We start from the raw sequence: 16,506 nt of genomic DNA on the forward strand, positions 1-16,506 counted from the left end.
CTTTAGACATTCTTTTAGCAAAGGATGGAGGCGTTTGCAAAATGATTGGTGCACGTCACTGCTGTACCTATATACCTGATAATAGTGTGAAGATTAAAACTATGCTTGCTAATCTAACAAAAGAAAGTGCAGATTTGAAGGAATTGAAAGAACCAGGAGTGTGGGAGAAGGTTGGAAAAGGACTTGCTTCAGTGGGACATTGGATTGGGGGAATTTGGAATGGAATATTATTGAAAATAATAGAAGGAATATTAATAGTAATAATATGTGTATTTGGAATTTGGGGAATAAAAAGGGGAATAATAATGATTATGGAAAGAATTAAAAGAAGAAAAGAAGAGAAAATTATGAAAAGAATGGCAGAAGAATACAAAGCTCAAACTAGGGGAACTAAAAGAAAGTGGGAACAGACAGAATTTTAATGGAATAAAATTTGTGGGCATGGTTTGTGTGATGACTAGTAGTCATCACAGGAGGGATTGATGAAGCAGAAAATGAAGGTTTTGATTTATTAACGCTTAAACGTAGTGCTGAAATAATCATGTGTGACATTAACCGAACTAATTAAGATTGTACGGGGACAAAATGTGCCCTCAGAGTAGTTTGCCATCATTTATACGCGTGCTTTATATAACGTGGTGAATTAGAATTGCACTAATCCGACATAATCATAAACGTGTGCTACGATTTGCTTGTTTGAAATGTTTTAGCTTAGCATTACTTTAGCGGAGGCTTTGGCCTAGTTGCCTGGTCTCACGGTTTGGATGCTCGTATTTTTCCACTGTGCTAATAAACGTGTATTCTTGCTTGAAGCTGTACTTTTCCACAGAAACTGTTCACATGCTTATCTTAAAGTTAGTGCCAGCCTGGCATATCTTCTCATTAATTCAAGGTCGACTTGCAGGTGTGGACAATGGAGGCTCTGAGAGTAAGCTAATTGGGAGACAATGTTGCGATTTGCGTACCCATCTCCAAGGATAATGTATGCTTAAGTAAAAGCTTGAGAACTGTCGTTTTTGATTGGACAATTTGAAGCTAACCTATGAACCCTCCAATGGAGACCCTACTGGATTCGAACTGTTGTCTATAAAACCCAGGTGCACGAGGAGAAAGTAGCCATTACCAGCTCGATACCCGCCATTTTGCAGACTTCGTAGCTATTATGGCCCACTTTGCTGCGACGCCATTTTGAGAGACTTTGATGCTTTCTCTAATCGAGAGAAAGAGACTTTAACTGATTCTTGCCCTAGAGACTCTAACTTTAACTTTGATCCCTTTGCATGAAGTAATAGTTTTACCTTGCCGCCGTGAGGCATTTGCCCCGTTCACCCCTGCCCCTTTGTCCCGTCCCATGCTGATCGAGAAACGGTACCCATGCTGACCGAAGAACGGTACCTGTGAGACGAAGACTTCCTTGTATGCTGATCATAATTGGTAAATATGAAAGGAAATTGTAAAATTGCATTGTGTTTCTTTTAGGTAACCAACTGCTGATTTTGGTAAGAGCCCTAGCTAGGAGTTTTCTAAATTTATGTTGCTAAATTGTTTTTGCATGAAGACCCACATGCAGATGCTAATTTGAGGTTAGAATGAGGATTCCATATGTCACACGATGCAATTTGAGATCTTGTTATGCTGACTAAATGTACGCAATTAGTTCATTACAGATTATCGTACTGGTGATTTGCATTGCTATTATCGAATGCCTTGTGATTCAAATGCTACATAGATTACACTTGTTTCGACGTTATGGACAGCTATTAATGTTCATTTATGTTTATCATTTGGTGTTGAGACACATCTATATCGTGCTAGCTTTGTTAATATAGGGAAATAAATTCACTAACTTTGCAATAAACTGGTGTGGTTATTCCTGACTGAAAGGTCAGGGTTCGCCGAAATGTATTCTGGATTAATTGTAAAGTGTTATGTTGTTCAAGGTGTTGCTTATGTTCGTTATTGATTATTGATTTTGATGAGATTGATCGGGTTAAGAGTACAGAGAGTTCCCACTAAGTCAAAAGATTCATCGGCCTAAAGAGCGTCCAAACGTAGGTAAATTATTACTACGGACCGCTCTATCACTTGTCACCCCCTGTATGAACGTTTCTGTTCACTCTTGTTCTGACCCATTTGTCTGCCTCCTTTCCCAATTCTTGGGGGGACTATCTTGTGCAGATTCCTGGAATCATGCTCTCTAACAGGATTATTTTCAGGAATACTGCTGCTGCCACCATGGGGTCCAAACCCCAATCTCTGTCTCTCCTTCTCCAGGTCTAGGGATTCCCTATCTAGAGCCAGCTGTTGCTGTTTAAGCTGTCTGGTCTCTTCCACTCTCAACTTTTTAAGTTCCCTTTCTAACATGTTGTCTTCAGGGTGGGTGGTTGGGGAATGCTTAGACACAGAAGATACATTGGAAACAACAGAGGGAAATCTGTCCCTAACTGACTGGACTCTAATAACCTGGCCTCCAGGAATGAAGACACCCCTACTATGATGGGAGCTTCCATTACTACAAGCATTACTAGGTGGCCTGCTAAGGGGCAGATTTGGAACAGAACCCTCCCCACCTCCCTCAAGGTGATCCCCTGAGTCAGAATGGGAGCCTTCTATTAACCTCTCATTTGAAGTTCCTGCTTGGGACTCATCATTCACAATAAGCATGTTATATAGAAACCCTTTTGTGGGGTTCTTTCCTATCACTAAACCTCTATCTAAGCAGAGACTCCTTAGGCTCTTGTAATTCTAATTGTGATAAGTAGTATTGACCATTTCAAGAGCAGTCTCTAAAGCAGAGATGATAGCAAAAGATTTAGAGACAGTGAGAAGGAAGAAAAAGTTTCAGAACTTTTTAAAGAACAGAGAAAAAACTTTTTTCTAACTTTTTAGAAACTTTTAGAAGTTTTAGAAAACTTTTCAGAACTTTGTAAAAAGTTTGCAAGAGAAGAAAAGCAAAACTTTTTGGTTAGGTGTACATACACTGAACTTGTTTTGTATATTATTCTCTTATAAAAAGTACACAATGACAAAGTTGCTGCCGGGACCACGAAACTCAGGGAAGCCCAGGAAGGAACGCGAGAGGAGGGGCGGGGCCTCTTCCTTCTTTCAAAGCGCGTAAAGCGCTCAGCTGTCTCCCGTTGCTGCCGGGACCACGAACCTCAGGGAAGCGCAGGATGGTGCGTGAGAGGAGGGGCGGGGCCTCCTCCTTCTTTCAAAGCGCGTAAAGCGCTCAGCTGTCTCCCGTTGCTGCCTTAGTGTGTGGGCTAGTGCCAGGGTACCCACACACTAAGTAACTTTGCACACAACCTTCACTAGATGAAAGTTAGACATATAGGTGACTTATAAGTTACTTAAGTGCAGTGGTAAATGGCTGTGAAATAACGTGGACGTTATTTCACTTAGGCTGCAGTGGCAGGCCTGTGTAAGAATTGTCAGAGCTCCCTATGTGTGGCAAAAGAAATGGTGCAGCCCATAGGGATCTCCTGGAACCCCAATACCCTGGGTACCTCAGTACCATATACTAGGGAATTATAAGAGTGTTCCAGTATGCCAATGTGAATTGGTAAATTTAGTCACTAGACTGTTAGTGACAAATTTGGAAAGCAGAGCGAGCATAAACACTGAGGTCCTGGTTAGCAGAGCCTCAGTGATACAGTTATGTCAGAGGACACAACTTATAAGTCACCTATATGTCTAACCTTCACTGGGTGAAGGTTGGGTGCAAAGTTACTTAGTGTGTAGGCACCCTGGCACTAGCCAAGGTGCCCCCACATTATTCAGGGCTAATTCCCTGGACTTTGTGAGTGCGGGGACACCATTACACGTGTGCACTACACATAGGTCACTACCTATGTGTAGCGTCACAATGGTAACTCCAAACATGGCCATGTAACATGTCTAAGATCATGGAATTGTCACCCCAATACCATTCTGGTATTGGGGAGACAATTCCATGATCCCCCTGGTCTCTAGCACAGAATCTGAGTACTGCCAAACTGCCTTTCCGGGGTTTCCACTGCAGCTGCTGCTGCCAACTCCTCAAACAGGTTTCTGCCCCCCTGGGGTCCAGGCAGCCCTGGCCCAGGAAGGCAGAACAAAGGACTTCCTCTGAGAGAGGGTGTTACACCCTCTCCCTTTGGAAAAGGTGAGAAGGGCTGGGGAGGAGTAGCCTCCCCCAGCCTCTGGAAATGCTTTGATGGGCACAGATGCTGCCCATCTCTGCATAAGCCAGTCTACACCGGTTCAGGGATCCCCAGCCCTGCTCTGGAGCGAAACTGGACAAAGGAAAGGGGAGTGACCACTCCCCTGACCTGCATCTCCCAGGGGAGGTGCCCAGAGCTCCTCCAGTGTGCCCCAGACCTCTGCCATCTTGGATTCAGAGGTGTTGCTGGCACACTGGACTGCTCTGAGTGGCCCCTGAGGTGATGTGAGAGACCCCATCTGATCGGCTCTTACCTTTCTTGGTAGCCAAACCTCCTGTCTTGGAAGCCAAACTTCTTTTTCTTGCTATTTAGGGTCTCTCCTCTGGGGTATTCTTCAGATAACGAATGCAAGAGCTCACCAGAGTTCCTATGCACTTCCCTCTTCGACTTCTAGCAAGGATCGACCGCCGACTGCTCCAGGACGCCTGCAAAACAGCAACAAAGTAGCAAGACGACTACCAGCAACCTTGTAGCGCTAAATCCTGCCGGCTTTCTTGACTGCTTCCTGGTGGTGCATGCTCTGAGGGCTGTCTGCCTTCACCCTGCACTGGAAATCCCGAAGAAATCTCCTGTAGGTTGTCGGAGTCTTCCCCCTGCTCAAGCAGGCACCAAACTTCTGCATCACCAGTCCTCTGGGTTCCCTCTCATCGTGACGAGCGTGGTCCCTGGCACACAGGAGTGGTGTTGTATTTGCACGCGAGTGGAATTGTCATCGCATGCTCCGTGATGACAATTCCATTCTGACAGGCGAGCGGGATTCGAGAGGGGATGGTTGGAGAGACAACGGAGGACTGAGACGGACATAGACGCTGGTGTAAATCCTCGCAGCGTGTTTGTATTCTTACCACTTACCGCAAATAAATTGAGAGAAAAGCTTCTACCGTCTTTGTCTTTTCCATGGGATACAACAAGTGGCATCCAAGAGACTCCCACAGTCCAGTGATTCTTCAGTCCAAGTTTCATGAAGGTAAGTCCTTGCCTCCCCACACCAGATGACATTCCTGTGTTCTGTGTGATCTGTAGCTGCTCCGGCTCCTGTGCACCTTTCCAAGACTTCCTTGGTGCACAGCCTAGCCTGGGTCCCCAGCACTCCGTCCTGCAGTGCCCAGCTCGCTGAGTTGGCATCCAATGTTGTCGGACCCCCTTTTGTGACTCTGAGTTCTCTCCGGTTCACAAGTCTTCTAAGTGCCTGCTCCGGTACTTCTGCGGGTGCTGCCTGCTCCTGTGGGGGATCTCTGAGTTACTGAGCACCCCCTCTGTCTCCTCCTCCAAGTGGCGACATCTTCGTCCCTCCTGGGCCCCTGAAGCACCCAAAAACCTCTAACGTGACTCTTGCAGCTAGCAAAGCTTGTTGGCGGTAGTTCTGTCCTCTTCGTTGTTGCAGAATTCCAAGCTTCTTCCATCCGGAGGCAGATTCCTTGTACCTTCATCCGGGGTTTTCTGGGCTCCTGCCCCCACTGGACACTATCACGACTATTGGACTTGATCCCCTTGCTTTGCAGGTCCTCAGGTCCAGGAATCCGGTTTCAGTGCAGTGCTGGTGTTTGTTGTTCTTGCAGAATCCCCCTATCACCACTATTGTGTCCTTTAGGGGTATTAGGGGTACTTTACTCCTACTTTCTAGGGTCTTGAGGTGGGGTATTTTGGTAACCCTCACTGTTTTCTTACAGTCCCAGCGACCCTCTACAATCTCCCATAGGTCTGGGGCCCATTCGTGACTCGCATTCCACTTTTGGAGTATATGGTTTGTGTTGCCCCTAGACCTATGTTTTCCTATTACATCCTATTGTGATTCTACAGTGTTTGCACTACTTTTCTTACTGTTACTTACCTGTCTTGGGTTTGTGAACATATAACTTGTGTATATTACTTACCTTCTAACTGAGGGTACTCACTAAGATACTATTGGCATATTGTCATAAAAATAAAGTACCTTTATTTTTAGTAACTCTGAGTATTGTGTTTTCTTATGATATTGTGCTATATAATATAAGTGGTATAGTAGGAGCTTTGCATGTCTACTAGTTCAGCCTAAGCTTTGCATAGCTACCTTCTATCAGCCTAAGCTGCTAGAAACACCTCTATTCTACTAATAAGGAATAACAGGACCTGGCACAGGGTATAAGTACCACAAGGTACCCACTAGAAGCCAGGCCAGCCTCCTACAATAAACACTGATATTCTGGTTAGCAAAGCCTCAGTGATACAGTTAGGCCCCACACAGGGAACACATACAGGGCATACACTATGAGCACTGGGGTCCTGCCTAGCAGGATCCCAGTGACACAAGGGCAAAAACAAACATAAATACAGTGAAAATGGGGGTAACATGGCAGGCAATTCCCCCCCCCCCCCCAAACGAAGGACAATAAGACTAGCCTTGTCCAGATGAGTCTTCATTGTCTAAGTGGAAATATCTGGAGAGTCCAGCTGCATTGGAGTGGGTACTCCCAGGTCTATGTTCCACTGTATAGTCCATTCCCTGTAGGGATATGGACCACCTCAACAATTTAGGGGTTTCACCTTTCATTTGTTTTAGCCAAAGTAGAGGTTTGTGGTCTGTTTGAATAATAAAGTGAGTACCAAACAGGTATGGTCCCAACTTTTTCAGTGCCCAGACCACAGCAAAGGCCTCCCTCTCTATGGCAGACCAACGCTTTTCCCTAGGGGTCAACCTTCTGCTGAAAAAAGCAACTGGTTGATCTTGGCCCGCAGAATTCAGTTGTGATAGTAATGCTCCTACCCCTAATTCAGATGCATCAGTTTGAACAATGAATTTCTTGGAGTAACATGGGCTTTTTAGGACAGGTGCAGAGCACATGGCCTGTTTGAGCTCCTCAAAAGCTTTCTGACAGCTGGCTGTCCATAATACCTTCTTAGGCATTTTTTTGCTAGTCAGATCTATTAAGAGGGGCTGCTCTGGCGCCATAATTCTTTAGGAATCTCCTATAGTACCCTGTGAGGCCTAAAAAGGCTCTCACCTGGGTCTGTGTTGTAGGGGGCACCCAATCCATGATAGTTTGGATTTTCCCCTGTAGTGGTGCAACCTGTTCTCCACCAACCAGGTGGTCCAGATAAACCACTTTCACCTGCCCTATCTGGCACTGTGAGGCCTTGATAGTGAGGCCAGCCTTTGCAGGGCCTCCAAAACGTTCAATAGGTGGACCAGGTGATCATCCCCGGTTGAGCTAAAGACAGCAATATCATCTAGATATGCTGCACTGAAAGCCTCCAACCCTTGCAGGACTGTGTTCACCAACCTCTGAAAATGGCAGGTGCATTTTTCAGACCAAAGGGCATTACTGTGAATTGGTAGTGCCCTCCAATGGTGGAAAATGCAGTTTTTGCTTTTGCATCCTCTGATAACTTGATCTGCCAATACTCTGCAGTCAAATCAAACGTGCTTAGATACTTGGCAGATGCCAGTGTATCTATTAGCTCATCTGCCCTGGGTATAGGGTGAGCATCAGTTTTAGTTACCTGGTTGAGACCTCTGTAGTCAACACAAAATCTCATTTCCCTTTTCCCACCTTTGGAATGAGGTTTTGGTACAAGTACCACAGGAGAGGCCCATGGACTTTCAGAGTGCTCAACCACTCCCTGTTCAAGCATTTTCTGAACCTCTTGTTTTTGCAGTCTCTGACATGGTCAGGCTGCCTATAGATCTTACTTTTGACAGGCAAGCTGTCTCCAGAATCTATAGTGTGCTCACACCAAGAAGTGGTGCCTGGCACAGTAGAGAAGAGTTCAGAAAACTGACCCAGGATATTTATGCAGTGGTCTTTCTGCTCAGCAGTAAGACAATCTGCCAAAACTACACCTTCCACTAGAGCATCTTGTTCTGTGGAAGAGAAGAGATCAGGGAGAGGGTCACTCTCTTCTTCCTGTCCTTCATCTGTTGCCATGAGCAGGGTGAGATCAGCCCTGTCATAGTAGGGTTTCAGGCGATTGACATGGAGCACCCTAAGGGGACTCCTGACAGTGTCTAAGTCAACCAAGTAGGTGACTTCTCCCTTTTTCTCAACAATAATGTGGGGTCCACTCCATTTGTCTTGGAGTGCTCTTGGGGCCACAGGATCCAAGACCCACACTTTCTGCCCTGGTTGGTACTGAATCAGAACAGCCTTCTGGTAATGCCATTGCTTTTGGAGCTCTTGGCTGGCCTCACGGTTTTTACTGGCCTTTTTCAAGTACTCAGCCATCCTAGATCTTAGGCCAAGTACATAGTCCACTATGTCTTGCTTTGGAGCTTTTAAAGGTTGTTCCCAACCCTCCTTCACAAGTGTTGGAGGACCTCTTACAGGGTGTCCAAATAGGAGTTCAAAGCGGCTGAAGCCCACTCCTTTCTGGGGCACCCCCCTAAAAGCAAAAAGGAGGCAAGGTAACAGGACATCCCATCTCCTGCAGAGTTTTTCAGGGAGTCCCATTATCATTCCTTTGAGAGTTTTATTAAACCTCTGAACCAGTCCGTTTGTTTGTGGATGATAAGGTGTGGTGAACTTGTATGTCACACCACATTCCTTCCACATGGCCTTTAAGTAAGCAGACATGAAATTGCTTCCCCTGTCTGATACCACCTCATTTGGGAAGCCCACCCTGGAAAAGATTCCCAGGAGGGCCTTTGCCACTGCAGGAGCTGTAGTGGTCCTTAGAGGAATTGCTTCAGGATATCTGGTAGCATGGTCCACTACCACCAAGATAAACCTATTGCCTGAAGCAGTAGGAGGGTCAGGGGGGGCAACTATGTCAACCCCTACCCTTTCAAAGGGAACCCCAACCACAGGCAGTGGAATAAGGGGTGCCTTTGGAGTGCCAGCTGTCTTGCCACTGGCTTGACAGGTTTCACAGGACTTACAAAATTCCTTTGTGTCCTCTGACATTCTAGGCCAATGAAAAAAGGGGACAAGCCTGTTCCAAGTTTTCATTTGCCCTAAATGTCCAGCTAAGGGAATGTTGTGGGCTGGAGTTAGGAGGAACTCTCTGTATTGCTGAGGAATCACCAATGTCCTGGCAGCTCCAGGTTTTGGATCCCTTGCTTCAGTATACAAGAGGTTGTCCTCCCAGTAAACTCTGTGAGAGTCACTGACATCCCCATTTGCTTGTTTGACTGCTTGCTGTCTTAGACCCTCTAGTGTGGGACAGGTCTGCTGTGCCACACTCAGCTCCTCCCTCCCTGGCAGGCCCCCCTCCACCCAAAAGCTCATCAGTGTTTGCTTCCAGCTCCTCTGGTGCAGCTTCTGCACAGGGTGGAAATTCTTCTTTCTCAGAAGTAGAAACCACTGTAGAAGGAGGGATAGTAGGTAGTGTTTTACCTTTACTAACCCTAGCTTTAGGGAGCACTTGGTCCATTTTTCCAGGATCCAAGTCACCCTGTCCTTTTTGGTCTGAGCCCTTGTGAAAGCAAAAATATGCCCTGGAATGCCCAGCATTGCTGCATGAGCCTCCAACTCCACTTCTGCCCAAGCTGATGTCTCTAAATCGTTCCCTAGTAGACAGTCTACAGGTAAATCTGAGGCAACCACAACTTTCTTTGGACCAGTAACCCCCTCCCCCCCCCCAAGTTGAGATTCACAACAGCCATGGGGTGGCTAAGAGTGTTGTTATGAGCATCAGTTACTTGGTACTGGTGACCAAGCAGGTGTTGTTCAGTGTGGACCAGTTTCTCTATTACCATTGTAACACTGGCACCTATACCCCTGTAGGCCTGAACCTCAACACCATTTATTAGGGGAAGTTGCTTGTACTTATCCATATTAAGGGGACAAGCAACCAAGGTGGGCAAATCAATGGCCCCCTCAGAGACTAACACAGCTTCTGTGGTCTCCCTAACAAGACCAACCCCAACTAAATTACCAAAAGTGAGCCCAGCTACTCCCTTGGATTGGCTATTAGTAGGTTTGCTCCCACCACCACTGCTATTACTAGGGGCACTAGGTGTAGCAGCAGGGGTTGTAGTGGTAGGAGGCTTGGTACTTTTCTTTGGGCAACTGGGATCAGTTGTCCAATGGCCTTTTATTTTACATAAATAGCACCATGGTTTCTTTTCTTTATTTTGATTTGAAGAGGATTTGGGCCCACCACCCCCACCAGAGTGTTTTTGTGGGCCTGATGAAGACTCATTTTTAGATGTGTCCCCATCCTTGTCAGAAGACTTACCATCCTTCTTCTTGCCATCCTTGTCACCCCCTGTATGAACTTTTCTGTTCACCCTTGTTCTGACCCATTTGTCTGCCTTCTTTCCCAATTCTTGGGGAGAGGTCAGATCAGAGTCTACCAGGTACTGGTGTAACAAATCAGACACACAATTATTAAGAATATGCTCTCTCAGGATTAAGTTATACAGGCTTTCATAGTCAGAAACTTTACTGCCATGTAACCACCCCTCCAAGGCCTTCACTGAATGGTCAACAAAGTCTACCCAGTCTTGTGAAGACTCCTTTTTGGTTTCTCTGAACTTGATCCTGTACTGTTCAGTGGTTAAGCCATAACCATCAAGGAGTGCATTCTTAAGAACTGTAAAATCATTGGCATCACTTTCCTTCACAGTAAGGAGCCTATCCCTACCCTTTCCACTGAAAGATAGCCATAGGATAGCAGCCCACTGCCTTTGAGGGACTGAGGTACTGGGTTTTTCAGAACCGGTACTGATCCGGTAACCCAGCGGTGCCAGGGTACACCCAAAGACCTCGGGTACTTTCCTTATTCAGACCACAGAAACTCAGAGTCTTCTAGGTGAAGTCAAAGATCAAATTCATTGGCTGCAGCCAAGTAACAAGCGTCCTAGAAGTACAACAGCACGGTTTGTATGTTCTCAGGAGACTGTGTTTCAATGCAAAGTCAGGTTTCCTTATATACAGTTTTTTAAGCTTCAGGCAAACATTCTTGACATTTTGGTTGGTCATTCACATGTTTTCACTACAAAGGAAAAAACAGTGTCATGATGAAACCTCATATTTCATGTCATCCAACCCATAAGAAATTACCCGGCAAGGCCTAGTATTTTACATCAGATAAGTGTGGACCCCCAATAAAAACGGGCACCTCCCCCTCATAAAGTAAGAAGAAGAAAAGAGCAGGTGCAGGTGTGAGCAAGATTAGGCAGGGTGTGTGAGCGATAATAAGGGTTTTATGGCATGGTGTGCCTTGATGCTATCTGATTCGGCCACTGGGAGAGGGACTGACCAAACAGGTTTGGCCTGAGGCAATGGTTCCAGCTTGCCCAGGCCAGAGAGAAGTCAATCAAGGTGTACGTGTCCTTGGAATCAAATCTGACTGTATTATAAGCCTATGTGAGGGCAACTTTTAAAAATGGCTGCTGTGTATAAAATGGGAGCCACGAGTGCAGGACGAAAATGGCGATTTCGAGGTGAAAACGCTGCTGGAATTGAGCGAAAATGCTCATGCTTAGTGTACTAGTCATTATCGGTCTTTTGATACTAAAATCGTACTGCTGTGGCAAAGTAAATTACATGGGTCCAGAATTTTTAGAACCACAGGACCCCCTGTACATTACAGACCCTCTCAAGTGCAGCAAACCACTTGTTAATGTCACCCCCCTCCTTGTAAGGGGGAACTATCTTGTGCAGATTCCTAGAATCATGCTCTTTTACAGGATTACTATCTGTAATACTGCTGCTGCCACCATGGGGTCCAAACCCCAACCTCTGTCTTTCTTTTTCTAAGTCAAATGCTTGTCTATCTAAATCCAGCTGTTGCTTTTTGAGCTTCAGCCTGGATTCTTCCACTCTCAATCTATTGAGCTCCCTTTCTAACACTCTGTCATCAGGGTGGGTGGGTTGGGCATGCCTTGACACAGAAGAATGGTGAGAATGAACAGAGGGAGACCTGTCCCTAACAGATGGCACTCTAACAACCTGGCCTAAAGGAGCTATCTCTATACTATGATGAGAACTCACCTCAGTACCAGCCCTGCTAGGTGGTCTGCTAATGGGCAGGTTGGGAAGGTTCCCTTCTAACTCTTTTACTAGGGGTGCCCCAGAATCAGAGTGGGAACCATCTGCTAATCTCTTACCAGAAGTGCCAACTAAGGTCTTATCTTGTTCTATGAGCATATTAACTAACAGTTCTCTAGAGGGATTCTTCCCTACCCCTAAACCTCTTTCAATGCAGAGACTCCTTGCTCCTTTTCAGCTAAGGTGATCATAAGCAAGTTTGGTCAGATCAACAGTTTGACCTGTACCAGACATTATAGAAAAGGTTTAAGGGCCAGAAAAAGAAAGAAAAAGTTTCAGAACTTTTTAAAGAACAGAAAAAAAACTTTTAAAACTTTTAAAGAACTTTTTGAAAGATTTAGAGGTACTTTTCAGCACTTAGCAAAAGAGTAAGAGAAGAAAAGCAAATCTTTTTGGTTAGGTGTACATACACTGAACTTGTTTTGTATATTGTTCTCTTATGAAAAGTACAAAATGACAAAGTGGTAAGTAGTTGCAAGTACATATCCTACCGCTGCACAACCAATGTAGGAGGCTGGACTGGCTTGTAGTGGGTACCAAGGGGTACTTACACTTTGCACCAGGCCCAGGTATCCCTTATTATTAGTGTAGAAGGGTGTCTAGCAGCTTAGGCTGATAGAAAACGTAGCTTAGCAGAGCAGCTTAGGCTGAACTATGAGACGAGTGAAGCTCCTACAGTACCACTAGTGTCATATGCACAATATCATAAGAAAACACAAGACACAGACATACTAAAAATAAAGGTACTTTATTTTTATGACAATATGCCAAAAGTATCTCAGTGAGTACCCTCAGTATGAGGATAGCAAATATACACAAGATATATGTACACAATACCAAAATATGCAGTAATAGCAATAGAAAACCGTGCAAACAATGCATAGTCACAATAGAATGCAATGGGGGCACATAGGGATGGGGGCAACATAAACCATATACTCTAGAAGTGGAATGGTAACCATAAATGGACCCCAAACCTATGTGACCTTGTAGAGGGTCGCTAGGATTTTAAGAAAACAGTGAGGGTTAGAAAAATAGCCCACCCCAAGACCCTGAAAAGTGGGTGCAAAGTGCACCTAAGTTCCTCAAAGAGCACAAAAGTCGTGATAGGGGAATTCTGCAGGAAAGACCAACACCAGCAATGCAACAACGATGGATTTCCAGACGAGAGTACTTGTGGAACAAGGGGACCAAGTCCAAGAGTCACGATCAAGTCGGGAGTGGGCAGATGCCCAGGAAATGCCAGCTGTGGGTGCAAAGAAGCTGCCACTGGATGGTAGAAGCTGTGGATTCTGCAAGAACGACAAGGGCTAGAAACTTCCCCTTTGGAGGATGGATGTCCCACGTCGTGAAGAGATTTGCAGATGTGTTTCCGTGCAGAAAGACCGCAAACAAGCCTTGCTAGCTGCAAGGGTCGTGGTTAGGGTTTTCGGATGCTGCTGTGGCCCAGGAGGGACCAGGATGTCGCCAATTGCGTGAGGAGACAGAGGGGGCGTCCAGCAAGACAAAGAGTCCACTCAGAAGCAAGCAGCACCCGCAGAAGTGCCAGAACAGGAACTACAAAGTGGAGTGAACCAGAGCTCACCCAAAGTCACAAAGGAGGGTCCCACGACACCGCAGGACAACTCAGGAGGTCGTGCACTGCAGATTAGAGTGCCAAGGACCCAGGCTTGGCTGTGCACAAAGGAAATCCTGGAAGAGTGCACAGGAGCGGGAGTAGCTGCAAAACACACGGTTCCCAGCAATGCAGTCTAGCGTGGGGAGGCAAGGACTTACCTCCACCAAACTTGGACTGAAGAGTCACTGGACTGTGGGAGTCACTTGGAGAGAGATGCTGAGTTCAAGGGACCTCGCTCGTCGTGCTGAGAGGGGACCCAGAGGACCGGTGATTCAGTCTTTTGTTGCCTGCGGTTGCAGGGGGAAGATTCCGTCGACCCACGGGAGATTTCTTCGGAGCTTCTAGTGCAGAGAGGAGGCAGACTACCCCCACAGCATGCACCACCAGGAAAACAGTCGAGAATGTGGCAGGATCAGCGATACAAGGTTGCAGTAGTCGTCTTTGCTACTTTGTTGTGGTTTTGCAGGAGTCCAGAGCAGTCAGCGGTTGATTCCTTGGCAGAAGGTGGAGAGAGAGATGCAGAGGAACTCTGATGAGCTCTTGCATTCGTTATCTAAAGAATTCCCCAAAGCAGAGACCTTAAGTAGCCAGAAAAGGAGGTTTGGCTACCTAGGAAGGAGGATAGGGTAGCAACACAGGTAAGAGCCTATCAGAAGGAGTCTCTGACGTCACCTGCTGGCACTGGCCACTCTGAGCAGTCCAGTGTGCCAGCAGCACCTCTGTTTCCAAGATAGCAGTGGTCTGGAGCACACTGGAGGAGCTCTGGGCACCTCCCCTGGGAGGTGCAGGTCAGCGGAGTGGTCACTCCCCTTTCCTTTGTCCAGTTTCGCGCCAGAGCAGGGCTGGGGGATCCCTGAACCGGTGTAGACTGGCTTATGCAGAGATGGGCACCATCTGTGCCCATCAAAGCATTTCCAGAGGCTGGGGGAGGCTACTCCTCCCCAGCCCTGACACCTTTTTTCCAAAGGGAGAGGGTGTAAAACCCTCTCTCTGAGGAAGTCCTTTGTTCTGCCTTCCTGGGCCAAGCTTGGCTGGACCCCAGGAGGGCAGAAACCTGTCTGAGGGGTTGGCAGCAGCAGCAGCTGCGCTGAAACCCCGGGAAAGGTAGTTTGGCAGTACCCAGGTCTGTGTTAGAGACTCGGGGGATCATGGAATTGTCTCCCCAATGCCAGAATGGCATTGGGGTGACAATTCAATGATCTTAGACATGTTACATGGCCATGTTCGAAGTTACCATTGTGACGCTATACATAGGTAGTGACCTATGTATAGTGCACACGTGTAATGGTGTCCCCGCACTCACAAAGTCCGGGGAATTTGCCCTGAACAATGTGGGGGCACCTTGGCTAGTGCCAGGGTGCCCACACACTAAGTAACTTAGCACCCAACCTTTACCAGGTAAAGGTTAGACATTCAGGTGACTTATAAGTTACTTAAGTGCAGTGGTAAATGGCTGTGAAATAACGTGGACGTTATTTCACTCAGGCTGCAGTGGCAGGCCTGTGTAAGAATTGTCAGAGCTCCCTATGGGTGGCAAAATAAATGTTGCAGCCCATAGGGATCTCCTGGAACCCCACTACCCTGGATACCTCAGTACCATATACTAGGGAATTATAAGGGTGTTCCAGTATGCCAATGTGATTTGGTGAAATTGGTCACTAGCCTGTTAGTGACAATTTGGAAAGCAAAGAGAGAGCATAACCACTGAGGGTCTGGTTAGCAGAGCCTCAGTGAGACAGTTAGTCATCACACACGGAAAACATACAGGGCACACTTATGAGCACTGGGGCCCTGGCTGGCAGGGTCCCATCGACACATACAACTAAAACAACATATATACAGTGAAATATGGGGGTAACATGCCAGGCAAGATGGTACTTTCCTACAGTATCTTGGACACCCTTAGTGTTTTCTTACACTCCCAGTGACCCTCTACACACTACACTAGACCTGGGCCTGGGGTCCATTTGTGGTTCGCATTCCACTTTTGAAGTATGTTGTTTGTGTTGCCCCTTGGCCTATTGTGTCCTATTGCATTCTATTGTGTTCTACAGTGTTTGCACTACTTTTCTAACAGTTTACTTACCTGATTTTGGTTTGTGTGCATATTTTGTGTATTTTACTTACCTCCTAAGGGAGTATATCTTCTGAGATACTTTTGGCATATTGTCACTAAAATAAAGTACCTTTATTTTTAGTAACTCTGAGTATTGTGTTTCTTATGATATAGTGCTATATGATATAAGTGGTATAGTAGGAGCTTTGCATGTCTCCCAGTTTAGCCTAAGCTGCTCCGCTATAGCTACCTCTATCAGCCTAAGCTGCTACAACACTACTAATCTACTAATAAGGGATAACTGGACCTGGCACAAGGTGTAAGTACTATCAGGTACCCACTGTAAGCCAGGCCAGCCTCCTACAGAGGTGTGTCTTACCCATAGTGCATGCAGTGCATAGCGGACAAGGCACACAGGCAGTGTGCCATGTCCAGTTTGTATTTTAGGTTGGCATCAGGACACTCAGCCTGCAATGCCAGTGCTAGGTGCACCTGAATGCATGGCCCTAGAGGAAGGCGCGATCAGTGCTGCTGCACTCAGGGGCCTTTCCTTAGTACATCCTTGCTAGAAATGGGGTCTTTGGTTGGCAGTCAGGTTACCCCCTGTCCAAGCAAGGACTCTCACTCTAGTCAGGGTAAGTCACACACAATCCAAAT

This window comes from Pleurodeles waltl, chromosome 1_1 (genome assembly GCF_031143425.1).
Source record: "Pleurodeles waltl isolate 20211129_DDA chromosome 1_1, aPleWal1.hap1.20221129, whole genome shotgun sequence".
Classification (NCBI taxonomy): Eukaryota; Metazoa; Chordata; class Amphibia; order Caudata; family Salamandridae; genus Pleurodeles; species Pleurodeles waltl.